The sequence below is a fragment of the Bombus vancouverensis genome, unplaced genomic scaffold (genome assembly GCF_051014615.1).
Source record: "Bombus vancouverensis nearcticus unplaced genomic scaffold, iyBomVanc1_principal scaffold0031, whole genome shotgun sequence".
NCBI lineage: Eukaryota > Metazoa > Arthropoda > Insecta > Hymenoptera > Apidae > Bombus > Bombus vancouverensis.
Window position 1 is genome coordinate 756,141 of NW_027468922.1, and position 18,109 is coordinate 774,249.

The 18,109-nt window shown below is 36.5% G+C and overlaps 1 long non-coding RNA gene across 2 annotated transcripts in view; it reads right to left on the bottom strand.

Moving 5' to 3' along the window:
- LOC143304339 (uncharacterized) overlaps positions 1 to 14,912 on the bottom strand; it is a 33,324-nt gene extending 18,412 nt beyond the window's left edge. For both annotated transcript variants that reach the window (XR_013061053.1, XR_013061052.1), the window contains exon 1: positions 14,576 to 14,912. This is a non-coding gene — a long non-coding RNA (uncharacterized LOC143304339). The remainder of the gene's footprint in view (positions 1 to 14,575) is intronic.
- Positions 14,913 to 18,109: the final 3,197 nt, after the last annotated feature.

Sequence of the window (18,109 nt, forward strand, 5' to 3'; positions counted from 1 at the left end):
GACCGTATGCGATCAATATTCAAGAATTTAAGTACAATATTGACGAAAATTTATATATGTCGGAGATGAAAGAACACCGGAGCCTTTGGAATTTTGGATAATCCCGCAACATTGTAACCTAGAGTCTACTATAGCTGTAACTGAACAATTGTAGTTATTCAATCCGATTGTAATTGTTCGAGATTGGTGATAGTGAGCTTGGGCTCGAGGCGACAGTCAGTTGCCGAACGTAGCCGCGGTCACGGGATGAACGCTTTGCCTAACAAAGGTATGGAGTAATTCTATAGCTCTCCTTAAAAGAAATATTCGTGGCGACACGCGACAGTAAACATTCCAACGGTTTCTGTCCCGTGGCTCGTCACACGCAGACCCTATTCTTCGAGTAAGATGATTGCCAGATGTCGATGCGTCTCCGCAGTACATGTTCGGCTAGCTCGAGGGCCCGTTATAAATCTTAAGGTTTAGTTAACTAAAGTCCTTCAAACAGACAAACAGTCTTTGTCCCAACTACGGGAAGATAGGGGAGACATATTTTTCAACGAGCGGCGTCTCCCACTAGCAACTTTCCTTCGAGAGCGGCTAGCATTTTTTTCTAACCACCGATATGGAGATTGACCAATTATCAGCAACGCCAATTTCCCTTACTTGATAAACGAAGGTTATCCTCGACGAATCCTCATGTCCTTAGACACACCCCATTATGGTTTTCCTCTGTGGCATCATCGGGACGGAAACTCATTCTTTCTTGCGATCTCATCGACGAAAAGAGTAACGCCTTACGGTCAGTGAATATTAGGCGTTTTATTAACAAAGAGTCCGACTTAGAGTTTGTGAGCGCGTACATTATTCATCCCGTTCACTTCCGGTCCCGCAGAACCATCGATCGACCTTCGCGCGGAAACATAAACGCGCTTCGTACTCGTATCTTTTGTTTGTAACTCGGCGATCATGCAACACGATATAATGCACCGAGCAAAAAGAAATTCCGTTCTTTGTCCGTTACAGAACGTGGATGCGCGTGATACTCTGGATGCGTCAATACCGTTAATTACGTATGTCCAGGCAACACGTTGCTACGTCTTTCAACAGACGCAAATTTATAATACGCTGATTTCTCGTGAAAAACGCTATCGCTTAAACGTTACCTCCAATTCGTCGTTAATTCGTTCCAAATCGCTTAATCTTAATACCTACTAAAAACTACCATGGTTACTTTGTAAATCGAGTATTGTAAATCACAGTGACCAAATATTTATCCAAGATGCGAAGAAATTTGCGATATCGTTCAAACACACACACGCACACACACACACAAAAACGTATAATATATCTTTATACGAGATTATTTATTAATCAGATACGAAAGGAGAAAAAAACATTGTTTCGGTTTTGTCATTTTCTACGGAAGATATTATCTTTAAATACAGTTTCAGAAAATATAGTTTTCGGACTGTGGCGGATAGGACGGACCGAATCGTACGATAAAAAGAAAATAACTTTCCTAACTACGCGTATATGCTAAATTTCATATTACCGATAAATTTCGTATTACCTTATTTCTTTTGCAATTACCGTTCAGTCCTTGAACATATTCCAGAAATACTCATGATACAAGTCTTTTCTTTCCTTCGTAACGTAATATGCATCATATACCGTAAGAACTATTCGCTAAATGAAGCGAGAAAGCGAGAAAGCGACAAGAAACATTGTAAAACATACTACGACCGACTATTTTTCTATTTAATTTTCTAGCTAATTTTCTATGCTTTTTATTAATTAATTAATAAATTTTCGCTCGCGCGTTGAATTTCGCATAAAGCTATGCGACTCGGGGGAAAATTTCATTTTATTTCTATATAAATTACCAATTTTATACATAATTTTGTTCGCATAAAATTTAATTCTATTTTCGTTACGTTACGTTACGTTACGTAAAGTTAGATTATACACTTGAAATCTCAAGTATACGATCTTGTATATATTTTTCATACTACTAACTTGTGACTCGTAAAGTTTTTAAAAACATCTGTTCGACGAACGGACGACATTGCTTCGTACAGCGGTAACTACTAGTCGGTAGGATATCGTGGAAGAGTGGAAATTTTGGTGTAACCAACGAGCGGGAGAACGGGAAGAATTAAACCGTAGGAAAATGAAGCGTCACGCGGCTATATCGGCCTCTTCTCGGATGTTCGCAAAGGCCACGACGATGGTAGTTACAACTATGGCTGCGACGCCGACGGTAAGGTCAAGGCCCTCTGCAACCGCCCTACCCAACTCCCATGCAGCTTCGTGGTCACGTGACGCGACTCAAGGTCTTTTCTCCCTACTTTAACCACGCCATCCACCACGATGCACCAGGATTGCACTTTTTTTCGTATATTTGGACGAACGCAGTCTCATAACGTTTTACCTTTATCGAGAACTTGAGAAAACGTTCTCGTTCCTGTCACTCTCTCTCTCTCTCTCTCTCTCTCTCTCTCTCTCTCTCTCTCTCTCTCTCTATTTTCCAGCCTATTTTCCAAGTTCTCCGTTTCGCTTCTATCCGCAGACTTCGAAACTTGTTCTTTGTCCCAACACTCTACATACAATGTTCATATATTTTTCTTCTAATATAAATTTTTCTTTTATTAGCGAAGCGAATATAGCGATATAGAAGAATATAGCGAAGACTTTGTATAATAAAACGCAACGAACCAACGAGAACGGGTATATATTTTATCAGATATATCATACGTATTACGCATATTATCGATATGGTATCGGATATCGTATAGTTTCGATTCGTAAATATCGATATATATATATCAAGATATAAGAATGGCAGTTAATTAGTCAAGTGGTTAAAACACGTCGTTTTTTACCTTAGTCCGATTATCTGCGTACATGTTTTAATTTGGCGACGAAGAATTATTATTCTCTCACGGAATGGACAATTTTTCATTCGGATGTGTCTTTTCGGGGGTATTTTGGGTCGCTAAAGCCGTAAACGAGGATCGCTGTTCACGGAAATGGACGGTTATGAAAATTCGGCCTTACGAACGTTTGGCGGAAAAAGATGCCAACTGCAGAACCGCCAACACCGTGATCATACAGAGAGGTAAACGGTAAGCAGCAGAAGGAGCGACGATACAGTCAACGCCACCGTTTCACATGCCAATTTTGCCGCTTAGCGTTCGCCGCTCAGCGTCCGCCGCTCAGAGAGCGGCATGATCGCGTCCTTAGCCAGTCGCCTCGTTCTAATCGAATATTTTATACGGTAAAAGCGGTATAATATTATTAACAGTACTACTATTTCACTTGCAGATTGATTTTCCGTACGCAATTATTTATAAATCCTTGATACAAGTTATCGTTACGTTGCACAGTATCGCACAATTTACCATTCTACTGGAAAAATGATCCTTGAAAAATGTTTCGTATAGTTACGCATTCTTCAAAAACCATCCGTATATGTACATGTATTTTATGTGTACAGTGTACAGTGTACAGTGTATAGACATACAAACGATGCAAATTTTCCTATATGATAATTAACAAAAGGAAATAAAATTATTTTTGTATACTTGTTATTATTATTTTTATATATAACTATATACTTCGATATACCATAAAATCCTTGAATTTTGAATTTAACGTTATTTATAACTGGACGATAGTAAGTAAACGATAGTAAAAGCTTTAGTAAAAAAAAGTAACTTTAATACGTTCAAGTGGAACGAATAACGTTGCTGAATCGTCCTATAGCGTAATTACGACGTTCATATTTCATCTACGGTTGTAAATATACAAAGATTCGTTATCGATCGAGTGTATCGATTATCAGTATTCCACAGGTACCTACTCCGTTCTCTTTATGCGAATTATAAACGTGTATTAAAAAGTACGTTAGTTTCTCGAACTCTGCCGATTCACTTGTCCATTTGGTAATAGAATAAAGCTTTGGAAAAAAAGTAAGCTTCTGGCTATACTTTCTGTCGCTAATTTGAAAAATTCATCGGTGTTTTTATATCCGAGAATCGATTTTCGATTACAGGGCAAACAAAATTTTGCCCCTAATCGGCACGATTATGTAATCGTAGCACGATCGACAAGGGTCTGTATGATTCGCGATGAACGAATAGAAACGATAATAAAAGGGAATAAATCGATAATACAAAAGAGAATTTCTTTTCATACAACGCTTCGTTCGCCATAAAATCGAATTTGAAAATATAAAAAGTGGAAATTGGGAAAAGTTAGGAAATCGCATAATTACGGTATTTTCGATTTGCTTATCGATCGATGTTAGGTTCATGCCTAGATAAAAGATACGAGGATGGCAGGTGACGCGGAAGAGGGATCGATGACCTTAAGAGTACACGACGCCGGCTCTATTTCGAGCGGGTCGTACATATGTATATACCGTAGGCCCCGATTAAGATTCAGAATGACCATGAAAGAAGCAAGTACGACGAGCCACGTTTGTTTTCCTATTACATTAGTCTTGTCAATGCTGATAATACGCGGGCCAAGTAAGACGTTATCGTTGAGCACATCCACCGTTCGTTCCACGTCCAGACTTTTCGTTAGAGATTATCGTTAACGTTTCGCGTCGTTTTAACGTTACGCTGCAGAATGATTTTCATAACTTACAGAATGACGCAAAGACAGTGTCGGACTAAAGCTTCCGCAGGCCTCCTTCGTAGAAACATTCTTTAAATGGTCTTTGAAATATAAACAAAAATGTTTAGTTTAGTTTTCCCTCAAATGTATCTTTTTAAAGGGTAAATTTAAAAAAAAGGTAAAGAAAAAAGGGTTACAACCTCCTCCCGTACCTCTTCTCTTAATCGACGCTGGCGCGAACAAAAGTTAATTTACGTTCGAGCGACTGAAACGCGTCTTCTTTCGTAAATGCTACGTTACTTATTATTAACATTTGCAACAAATGCAACTTATTATTAACATTGATTCTCTTATAATCGTTAAAAACTATCGGATTAATTGGTTGGGTCCAAGAGACAAATTTTAATTACCAAAAAAAACGCCATGTTTCGCGGAAATGCGTATCGGCGACGTAATATCTCCCTCTCTAAACGGACATCAAAGAAGGATATACGTGCGCAACGAGTTACGAAGTGCATAAATCAGACAAACTGTCAAACTCAAATTTATATAAAACGAACGAATGCGTTCGTCCCGTGAACAAAAATGAATACAAAAATGAATAAAAAAATTAATACAAAAATTACGTACACAGAACGCATATAACTTTTTTCACATATTTTTTTCTGCCATGTCAAAGTAAAAAGAATTGACGTATTCGAAACGTACGCTTCTTTAAGCAAATGTCGATACAAACGGTATCGCACAATGCAATCCTTTGTAATCCTATGTAATCCTTTTTCTAATTCACCTACGTATTTTTCTGTTACGTCAAAATAACAAAATATCGGCGTATCTAAATTAAAGTTACTTTATCAGATTGTATGGTAAAGTTACCGAGAGACTTACTACGAGAGAATCGCTAGACTCGGTTGCTAGGAAACAACATTTTATAAATTTATAGCCTAGTCGATATTTGAGTCGATAGTTTAGTGAGAAACTAACATTTATATTTAAAATTATAGCAGACGTTTTAACAATCGAATTATTTAATAATGAATACGATAGAAGAATTAAATACGATAGAAGAAACACTTTTACTCAACTTAGAAAGTACACGCTAAAGCTGCGAGCAAGGAGAAACATGCGAGCGAGTCGAAAAATTTCATACGATCGATTGTCTTGCTGCTTCTACCGAACGATAACGTGCGATAATTGCACGTTTACAAAGACTGTACGTTACACAATGAGCATACTAAGGTATTTCATAGAAGCTTTCCTTGCAATCGCGTTCCACGTAAGTACAAAAAGTACTAGATTCGACGTGGAATCTCTCTGCCCCCTCTCTGTGTTTCACTTGCAAGGTAGGCGCGGGTTTTCCTTTCACCCGGGCCAGTCAGCTCGAGTAGGCCTAACTGCATATACATACGTACACGCTTAATATCTCGTTGAACGCGCATACGTTCCTACGTAACAACTTCACAGGAATATTTTCCATGGCTGCGCGCTTATGAACGCGCCTTCTAACCTTAATCGCATATACCTTTCTCTTGTTTTCTCGTTTTCTCGTTTCTTCTTTTTCCTCTTTTCTCTTATTTTACCCATTCTCAGCATTCTCCGATTTCTCCTTTTACTTACGGACGACGATTAATCGAAATCGAAATCGAAATCGAAATACCAAACAAATTTCAAAATACTTGCTACAATCAAGATTTTTATAATTAATATATTATCGGCGTTGTACAGCGCTAAAGATAAAACTGTTATCCGCGATCGAGCCAAAATGTAACATATTCGATAGGATTTATCTTTCACAGCTAAAGATCATTTTAAGAAAAATTATAATCAACGTGAATTTCAAATACGTTGCTTTCGCGATCGATCTTGTATTACGATATATTCTACGATAGTTGATCGGCGAGCGATCGAAAGCGGTGGAAAAACATAAAAACGTTCTAGATAAGACGACCAAGATTACATAAAAATACGAACAATGCCCATTTTTCATTTGCTGGATACGACACTTTATACGAGGTTATATGTACATGCATGCCGATCGAGGATACTCAGCGGTCTGGTCTGAGTGTCAATTAAAATTATTATAGCCGGTCGAGAAGCATTTTTCAGCAGCATCGGGAAACCGGTTCGCTTTGGCATCGGCTGCAATAGCCAGCTACCGTCGTCTCGTGTAAGTACAGTACCGCATTTTGTTTTCGCCTGGCTCAACGAGATCGCGTCCAATTGGTTTCGCGCTTCGGCAAAATTCACACCGCCGATGCCGATAGAAAACGATCGGTAGCGGCGCCTAATAGCTTAGTTAGATCGCCTTCCCATGATTCCCATTATATACAGATAGCGTAACATTCGCAGCCTCTACCCTATTGTTGTATGATTTATTTAAAAGGAAAATCCGATGTATATATAAAATATATATAGGGTGTGGCAAGACGCGAGTTACAACTGGACAAAAAAGTTATTTCATATAGAAATAAGTAAATGTAAATCATAATATTTCGATTCGCAATTTTCTTTTCCAGGTTATATCACGCGTCCTGTAAAATCCTGTCAAATGCTGTCAAATACTGTCAGGTGCTGTCAAATGCTGTCAAATGCTGTCAAATGCTGTCAAATGCTGTCAAATGCTGTCAAATGCTGTCAAATGCTGTCAAATGCTGTCAAATGCTGTCAAATGCTGTCAAATGCTGTCAAATGCTGTCAAATGCTGTCAAATGCTGTCAAATGTTGTCAAATGCTGTCAAATGTTGGCAAATCCTGTCCAATCCTGTCAAGTCCTGTCAACCTAACCCCAAAATAAATAAAAACTAATTATAACGTCGCGTATCTTACGTTTCTACTGGAACGTAAAGGAATGTTGCGTTTCTGCGTTACTTTCCCCTCGACTTGTCCACATCACCGCCTAATTGCATTTACAGTCGCGTATCTGCTGAATCAAAAATACAGATTTATTATCCTGCATATTTCCAAACGCATCGTTCATCGTCATATAGATGAGATCGAAGAATTGTCCTCCAGAACCCCTTGGGGTTAGGTTGATTAACTTAAAAAATCATTCAGGCTAATTTATTTTCACCAAAAACATTTAAATGCTAATAGCAAATTGGCAATGGGAAACGAACAGATTTAAAAGGGATTCGTATTAACGATCATCGTGTGCAACCGAAGCACGTTCGTATTTAACGCTTCTCTGTTGGCAATATTTATAATACACGGGGCGGTACGTTTACAATCGTCGTAAGTCGATTGGATAAGAAAGTAGATGAGCGGAGGAATAAGTGTAGCTAGCAATAAGTACGCGGCATGCTCGAAAAACTTACTTTGTGAAAACAAATAGGAAGAAAAGAGGAAGATTGCCGTCGAGTAGCAACAAATGATCGAGGTGCGGTCGGGCCAGTAAGTACGTCGGGAAAGGTTCATCAATATTCATAAGTCTCACTAGGCCTATCCACGTCTCAAGAATCCAGGGAGTTTCCAGTACACGCTCCTTCTCCCTATCTCTATTTTTCTCTTTTTCTCTTTTCATGTACGTGTCGTGTGCGACTACGTATACCCGACGAAAGCCATTCGCGCGACACGGATTTGTCTTCGTAATACGCACATTGCACGTATGCGCGCATACCTATTCCCACTGCATAAACTGCATTCTATATCGACATTGTCATATCGCGTTACCGTTTTCATATCCCTGTGTGCGTCGGGGCAAACATATATTTGGATGTCTCCTTCTACCTCAATACTCCTTCTACCTCTGATAAAATCGCAAAATAAACAAAGACAAATACTCTGAAATATCAGCTGTGCTATATATTTGAATCTAAAGTATTTCACGCTTTCTCATCGTTCAAGTTAGCTGTATCTGGAATTACGTCATTTTCACAAAAATATCGAATACCGTTTAAACAAACAGGGCCAAGATTAATTAAGAAATATTCGTTTCGATATTATATAGTATGTATATATTCTATATGTAAATAATATTCAGTTTTAATAAGAAAATTTTGCAAAACAACCTGTACATTTCGATATTATAATAACGAACTTTAATCATTTTTATTACGTTTTATTACGTTTTATTACGTTGACCAAACGGTAACGGCATTTGCAAATTTTTCTTCCAACTAGATTTCCAACTAGAAGGAAATTATTCAAATAATTAACTTTAAAACGTATGCATGCATGCGCAGAGACTAGATAATATGTAATATCGGTATTGTCAACAACTATTTTTCAGCCAAACAAAAGATATCAACTTTTCCATAATAATTTCAATATATTGACTCTTTATATTTGGATAATACGAATATAGATGTCTTTGTTTCTTATTTTTCTTTGTATTTCTATTGCTTTTTAAAACCAAACAAGTTATATCAGAAATCATTATTTACGAATTAGTTGTATTTAAATGTGCGTTGATAGGTGCGTTTAGAATGTATAATGGATAAGCTGTGTATCACAATAAGAGTCGAGTTGTTTTAAAAGTTTAACATATTCTTAATAACCTTAATTGTACAAGATGGCTTATAAACATTGACTTAATCTAAAATAAATATTTGACAATTTAATTTTTCTTCGAAATTCCATTCATTTACCATTTAATAATTATTTCAACATTTAATTTTACATTTTAACATTTAATCTCTTTATAACAAAATGTTTGCTCACTCCTTTTTGATACTCGCCGAAAATACCTACCAAATTTTATCCAATCCTACGTTACGTTATAATTTTAAAAAACATTCTCTGTTAATGCCAATTTCTCTTTAACATAGTCTTTATAACATTTACTTAGTTCGTTCGTTTACTTGTACGTGCATACATACGCGCATACGTATGTAGATCATATGTATTTGTACATATAGTCATGACAGTCCGTGTATGCGTACGCGTATTCGTATACGTATTGCACGTGTAATGTATACACATGTACAGTATATAGTTTGCGGTCGTGATAAGATCGAGAAGGAACTTGCGCAATCTCGAGTTGCGATTACCACTGTCGTGGACAGACCCGTCGCCGCCACTGTCGATAGATTTTACCTGTATCTTGTATTTTCTATTCTATTAACGGAGAAACTACTCGTTACCTTAAAACTTTAAGATATAGAGATAGATACAAGAATCGTATGAAACTTCTTAATGAAAATGACTTTCGTAATGTTTCCAACGGTAACTCTACTTTTATCTTGCATTGCCATATTCTCAAGTCGGTGCTTAAAGGTTACGTTAACACGAGATACATACAACGAGGCTAGGCTATCTCTATCGCATGTATCGCGTAATAGTTGCCATTACATTTTTATTTTTTTCCCATCTATCTAGTATCCAGAATTTGAAGTTTCGAAGGAAGAAATTTTAATCGACCGAGTGTTTACAGAATATTTTTCTAGGTTAGGAAATACGTACCGTTCGTTCATTGCAAATCCGCGAGATGACCTCGAAAGTGATTTGCAGGCTTTGGAAGAGGCGATTGCAAAATCGGAATGTCTGATAGCAATACGCGTTTCCATGAAATTTCAGATACGCAGCGTGAAACATCGTGGATGAGCAACATTTGACAACTTATAGACGTTATTATTGGATTTCCTATATGATTTTACATTTAATCTGAACAATTGAAAATGCAAACGATACGATTAATACGATTGCTTTCAATTTACTAGTTCATTTCGCTAGACATTTATTCACATGTTACAAATTCCACGACTAATTTATTTTTCTTATTTTAAATTTTTAACATTTTTCTTATTTTCACATGTCACATGTAAATACATACATATATGTATACACGACAGAGGATTCGGCCGAATAACGTGATTAATAATAATTGATAATAACACGAGGCGATTCTTTATGCAGAAATAAGAAGGACATATAGAATACAAGTTTTCTTATGTGACGCTTCGTTCTCGAGAAAATCGGCTTTGAAAATTTGTCAATGATTCTATGCTCGAACGTGGCTAATTCCGAAATGGGCAGTAGTACGTAAACAACCGTAATTCCTGTAATCTTAGTAAAGCAATTATCTACCTTAGGTAGATATAAATATATAATAGATATATAAATAAATGCAGCGAATTTTTATCATTATTATTGGTAAATGTTCGCAAAACATGTCCATGATTCTTTGACATGTCGTCAAGGTCATCAACCCGAGCAGTGTTACAAAGCTTTTGTTCGAGTGTCGCCGTTCGTTAAAAACTTATTATTTAAAAAATGTTTAAACGAAAGTACATCATTTTTCGCACATTATTTACATTGAAATACAAGCTGATTCTTGATTAACTTAAAATTCGATTTGCATCACTGTTATCATATATATGATAAAGTATAATATTATTATATTCAATTATAATAATCAATGTATATATGTATATATGTATATTGATCCTACTGTATCGAAATATCAAATAATTGTAATATAAACTTTTCAATGTGACAATAACTTTTTAACAAACGGTGACATCTAATTGAAATCTTCGCAATGCTTTACTCAGGTTAACGACCTTGTATTATTTTTGAAAAATGACAAGCGACATGATAGATATAGAAGAAAGTATGTCGGTGCTAAAATTTGTATCAATAACGTCATTACTGATTGTGTTCGCTATTCTCACGTATACCGCTATAGGCTAACGCCCCATTCATTCGATCCCGTTTCCTTTTTTCTGTAACAGCCAGCCTCGAGTCAGTGATTTTCTCGTGTTCTTCTACTTCTTCTCCCTATTCTCTCAACCGTTTTCCTTTGTCTTTCTCAATTTAGTTCATTATTTCGATAAAGAATATAAGAAGAATGAATTTACTGTACGAATTCTTCTTAATTTATTATACGAAGATTGATTTAGCTTCAAGGAATAAATTAAAGCAGAAACAAAATACATCCAGCGTGCTCGTGTACATACTCAAAAATGATTGATTGTAATATGCGCAAGCCTCGATGTAATAAGGAAATACTATACAATACGATACGATACGATACGATACGATACGATACGATACGATACGATGCGATGCGATGCGATGCGATACGATACAATTTCAGTAAAGAATTATTAGTAACATACATTTTGTAGAACAGAAAGCATTATTAAATTGTTTGAGAAAGTTGTATAACTTTGATTGTACACCATATGTCGTAAGATGAACTCGTTTTCTAATTATTTTCTTTACTGCTTATCTTAATGCACAACCTTATTTTACCCTTATCTTGCTATTACATTTATTTTGCTATTTTGCTATTTTGCTATTTTATTATTTTGCTATTGTCTATTCAATCTAACGTATTCGAACGTTATCCAACTACTAACCATTATGTGTATACGTCTATCTATTATTTATTGCACAAATCTTTACCTTTTCATCTAATTTACCTAGTTAATTAGCTACGCACTTTATCTTCGCACTGTCCTTCTTCTTCTTTTCCAATTTCTTCATCAGTCTACAGCCCTATTTTTACTCCTTTGTTCTTTATCTCTCCTATACTAAATATCTATATATGCTATTACTGATCCCTCTAATTGCCTATACTCTCTTGTCACGAACTCAAATAAATAAATAAATAAATATATATATATGAACTAGCAAGAAACTATAAACTCTGGCATAACAAGATTATTGTACGCTATACACTATATATTAAATCGATTCGATTCAACGATAGTTTACATTTTCGAAATAATTCTTGTAAATGGAGTGTTTTATTAATTCGAGTAACTTCCCATTATAAAAACTTCATCGTGAAAGGGGGGAATGAGAAGTACTATAGTTTAGGTCGGAGGAAAGTAAAAAAGATCGATATTGAGATGAAAGAATCGTATAACCTAAACAGGACAGCTAATTATTCTTACATAATTTTTAGTCTACATAACAGTGTAATTCTTGCATCGTTCTATATAGTTTTCATAATTCTGGTATATCAAAATACGATTTGGTAATAAATACAGAAATTCCATTAGCGAACATTAATTAAAATCCAATACGATCATAGAATGTCAGACTTTCGTTTCAAGTTCCTTGATCGAAGATAACTTGACTACGCGCTAGATTTCGCGTTCGACCTTCGATTTGATAACGTTAGGATAACATTTCGATGAGAATGCATTTATCACCTCACGCGGAGCGATTAAACCGACTCACATAAGATTTCATACACGTGAAAAGTGATATCCTTATTAAAAGAAAAACGAAACACGACATACTAGTACTAATAAAAGCGTTCCACAAATAGATAAAACTAAAACTACTAAAAATATTGCTAGCACTCTACAAATACTTTCCCCCTATATTAAAACAATATTTACTTTTTTTCTCTGCATTACTACAACCAAAAATTTAAATGAAAATGATTTCAATTAAATGATCTCTGCACATTTTTATTCGTTACTTATTCCACGACGATCCTTCTTTCCACATACTAGAATCTCCAACGTTCGAATTTTTCCAACGTTCGAAATTCGAATTTTTCTGTAGTTGTTTAAACGCATAAAGACGTTAAACATCTATAACGACATAATAACAAAGTGGATGCGTAGACAAGCATGGGCTGGAATTCGATAGCTCCGTTTCACATACAGAAGTCACCAAATTGCATCATGAGATGGTGAATTCCAATTTCCATGTCGATCTTTAAACACATAAAGGTGTCGAGCGTCGACGAGTCAACATAGTGGTTTCGTAGACGAGTTAGAGGTCGAACTGGAGCTCGATAACTCGTCTTCTTGGCTTGACGGATTCACTTAGAACACGAAACGTCCATATACAGCGCATTGCGAGAGAAAGAAGTCAGCGTGCGCGCGCGCGCGCGATAGAAGAAAACCTTCAGCCACAAGAATCTCGCGTTAAGGAGCACTGATCCGCACTGTGCATCGTGTATTACCCCGGGGAGGTGGGGATAGAGGTGCAGAGTGCAAGAGGGGAGCGCAGAGGGGCTCAAGACCGGTCACGCCGTCATGCCAGAAAGCCTGCGCGCCGAAATATCATGACTGTTCAACTCGGTTAGCCTCTCTTGCTGCTCCGATTACTTCGCCCCGTTCGTAGACACGCGGCTATATCACGTTCTCGTTCTTCTGTCGCGGACGAAAGTCGCGGAATCATGAAAATTTTGTGTCAACAATTCCGTCCCATGGATTAATATACAGAGCGGAGTAAAAAGGGATAGAATTGTGATGTATAAAGTATAAAAGGGAAGGAGAGGCGGATAATCGACTCTAGGACAGGTGGTACAAACACGGAGGCTGACAGCTGATAGTTCGTGACTTTTGTATCGAGGGAAGTTACGAAACTCGTTACCACGAGAAAGGCTACGACACAGTCTCGCAGGAAAGAAACGGAACACGTCGGTGTGTGAGAACGTGCGTGTCGAGTGCATTCGCGAGTGCATTCGCGGTCGAGAAAGAGAAAGAGGAAAAGGACGTGAAGAGACAAAAGGGAGAGACGGAGAGAGATAGATAGTTAGAGATAGGCAGACAGATAGATAGGTAGGTAGATACATAGATAGATAGATGGATGGATGGATGGATGGATAGATAGATAAATAGATAGATAGATAGATAGATAGATAGAAAGACAGATAGATAGATAGATAGATAGATAGATAGATAGATAGATAGGGAGAGAGAAGGAGAGAGAGAGAATGCGCGAAATCGGTAATCGATCGATCTGCGATCGAAATTCACTGCGTCGCTAGGATATCGTCCTACCAAAATTGCGGTGATGCCCTTAAAGCGAAAGAACACGTTTGTCAGGGAAAAAATAAGGCGAAATGCGAAATGAAGGGCGAGACGTGGAAGAAGGGTAGAGTAAAAGAGGAGAGAAGAAGAGACCGACGAAAGGAAAGGGGATAACGAGGAGAAGGAGGCGGGAGTCGAGGGGTCATCGGGAAACATAATCTCTGTACGCGCAACGTTCGAGTAACCGACCGAAGTAATTTTCGACTTTACCTTCACTTCCGATACACTTCCACGTATCCTACACTTACCTTATGTTTCGTGCAACCCTACGATCGCGATGAAGATTGCCCGTAAGCGTTCGCGTTTGAAGCCAGCGTCTGAGATCACACAACACTCTTGACAGTTTTCCGCGATGATGTACGGCTCGGCTGGTATAGTTTTTTCGGCTAGCACACGAGGACAGACAGGCCAATAGATCACAACACTACTACCGACACTTTCGATACGCGACACTATGGTAGACGTACGATCGGGCGTCTTCGGACGAAGTAACAGGCAAGCGAAAGAGCTTGGCACACCTTCGCGTCACGTTACAACGAGCCACGGGCAGCTACAGTCACGGGCTACCTCGGACTCTCCGTCTCCGTCTCCGCTGTTGACTGGTGGCTACCTCGCACCACAAGCTCGTCTCGTACCTGTGTCTCTCTTTCTCTCTTTTTCTCTTTCTACGCTGGTGCTCCGAGCCAGCAGCCGGTAGTACAGTGCATTGCCACCAGATGGACGTGTGTATCAATGTACATAATGCATATAGCGAGCGATTCTACACGAAATTGATTTGAAACGATACTCGAGAAATGGACACCAAAGAAAAGAAATTTCAGAAATTGCTCCATTCGGCGTTTCATCGAGTGTATCTACAGGTACGTTCGTTAAAGTGGACTGATAAGGTATAAGATAAAACGTAACAGCTCGTAATAATCATTGAGCATAAATATGTTTAAACGTAACTTTTTTTATTATAATCAGTGGTACAATCGTAAAGACTAGTTGGAGAAACATGTTAAACGCTTGAACTTAACTTCTATTGCTATAATAGAATTTAATTGTTAAGTAACGAAGGAAAAATTACAGATTAATTATATAAATGTTAAGAAAACCTTACCTTATTTAGGATGTTCTTTTTTTAGACTACTTTGATCCATCGATAATCGAAGCAACTTAAAGAATGATTGTAAAACGTTTTAGATTATCAATGTTAGTACAGATTTATACGACGAATAACCTATTTAATTATAACTGGTAAATCGATACCTTTTATTTTACCTCTCCGAATATCTTACTAAACAGTCGTATTATTTATTAGATAGGTTATAGCGAGATAATCTTTAGAGTCGATTTTTGGGGTAATTTTAATCGAGGAACGTGCAAAACAACCGAAACGTTACACGGAAGCAGGATTTCAATATGGCGGACGCGCAACTTGATCTAACCGAAATCTCGCTAGTAGATCGAACACATGGTTCGTCATAATGCATCGTTTATTTTCTAATAGAGTATTACGTGTACCCGGTTTGTTATCGTTTATCCTGTGATTTTAGTGGAATAGAACAAGTTAGAGAAACACAAGTCGATCTTTGCAAGAATATGGAAGGTATAAGTGTAGATTTGCAATCAACTAAGTATGCAGTCTATCATTTTTGAGAACATAGTTAAAAAAGGTAGAACCTCGATAGAAAATTGTTTTGTGCCTACCAAGTATCGTAGAAAGCACCGCACCCTGCACGTTTTACATATTTTTTTATATTATTTGTATTTTATCTTCTCAAATCCTGCACTCTCAAACTTTCTATAAACTCATGAAAATCCGCAGTCTAGTAATTACCGTTGTATTTCATGATTTTTTACAATTAATTAAAATTTTATTCACAGACTGATTGATCAACGAAATCGATCGATTTTATTTTGTGCACAATGTTTTTCATAGGTATTTTAGTTACGAGATTCGAACATTTTATTTTACTTATTCGTCCATTATTATTATTATTATCATTATTACTACTACTATTATTATCATTATTGTTGTTGTTGCTGTTGTTGTTATTATTATTATTAGTATTATTATTATTATTATTATTATTATTGTATATATGTTATATCGTATTGTTTTATTACGTATATTTCATTACGTCAATTAGCATTTATGAAATATTTCGTTAATTTAATGTACTTGTTCTTCGCTCATTATTATTTGGTATAGAGATATAGGAAATAATTAGAAAATATGAAAAAATATCAAAATAGTCTGTGAATAGTGAACAACGAGGTTAAAACGAATTTCGCTGATATTACAGTATTATATTAGAGTTCGATTACGATATTGAATTCGGCGTTAATCAAGTGTCGGGGAAAACTTATTTTACCGATTGCAAAAAAATGATTCTAGCGTTATTAATTTAATTAAATTGTTAGTAATATCGCTAGTTATTAATTTAAAGTAAATCAGTAAAACTTGACAAGCTCGAAGTATAGAAAGTAATAAAAAAATTTCATAACAATTGAAATGAATTAGATTCCATTCGACAAGTAGATTGCGGCGCAATATTAAATAAATTGTACAGAAATGATTGTATGGGATTTTGTAGAGAAACAAGGTGTTTTAATTAGAGAAAATGATTGTTTTGCTACTGGCGCGAATAAACCATTAGCTGGATTATATTTAGTGTTATTAATTACGGTTCGACTTGAACGATTAAATCGAATCTAATGTTTGACATGAAAGTTCGTTAAATTAAAGTGTATCGATAGATCAATAGGGAAACTAATATTTCTTCTGTGAAATTGTGCAATCGCTATTATAATTAATGGTTTTTGTTAAAATTCTTTTCGTCTATCTTCCGAAAACCCGTTGAATGTCGTCACGAATCTGGAAAATAAGACGGGAATTTATTCTTTGTACGTTAATGTCAGATAAATTAGAGGAAAGAACGCGGACAATTATTATTATAAGACTCGGCTGATAGTGGCATATAAGTCAGGTAAACGTAAATGATCATAGTTCAACGCTCGAGACTGACCGGGGTCGCCAAAGCATTTTCCTTTAGCTCCGCTTGACAGCGATTGGCATCTATAATTCTCGACGGTGCGGTGTGGCAAAAAAGTCGCGGAATGCGTTTGATTTGAACCCGTTTAAACGCGTTTCAGGAAACGTGAGCCAGCCCTTTCCACTCGTCACGATCATATCGAACCGATCGTTTTCCTTTAAGCGATTATAACCGAAGCACGAAAGGTGTATAAATATTAGGAAAGAGAAAAAGGAAATAAATTAATCTAGGCAGGGTTGCGAAAGTATTTGAAGAGTATTTGAAATTTTATAGATTTACGAGAGCGGATTTTTCAGACTTTCAGCAATTCTTTATAAAATATGTATAGATGAAAGTTCAACATTTACCTTGAACTACGTATCTTTTCGTATATGTACAATTTTGTTGGTTTTGTTTATGTAAACAATCGTTGTGCAATCGGTGAAATTGACGATTAGAAATCATTTTATAAAAATACGAGAATCGAGAAGAAACTGGTGCTAAATCGAAAAAATAAAATTATCGAAGAGAACATTTTCTTACATGCGAATATTCAACTGATCGTAATAGACACAATAGAAAACAGAAAATTGATTGTAATAGAAAAATGTCGAGTTTTACAGCATATGAAAAAAATACATTGAGATCGGAGAGAACGGAAAGATTCGACAAATTCATCGACGAATTTACTAAGAGAAAAGTTTCGTGAGAATAACATTTTCAGATTATTTTCAGTGGTTTTCGCGAAGAAGATTATTTATA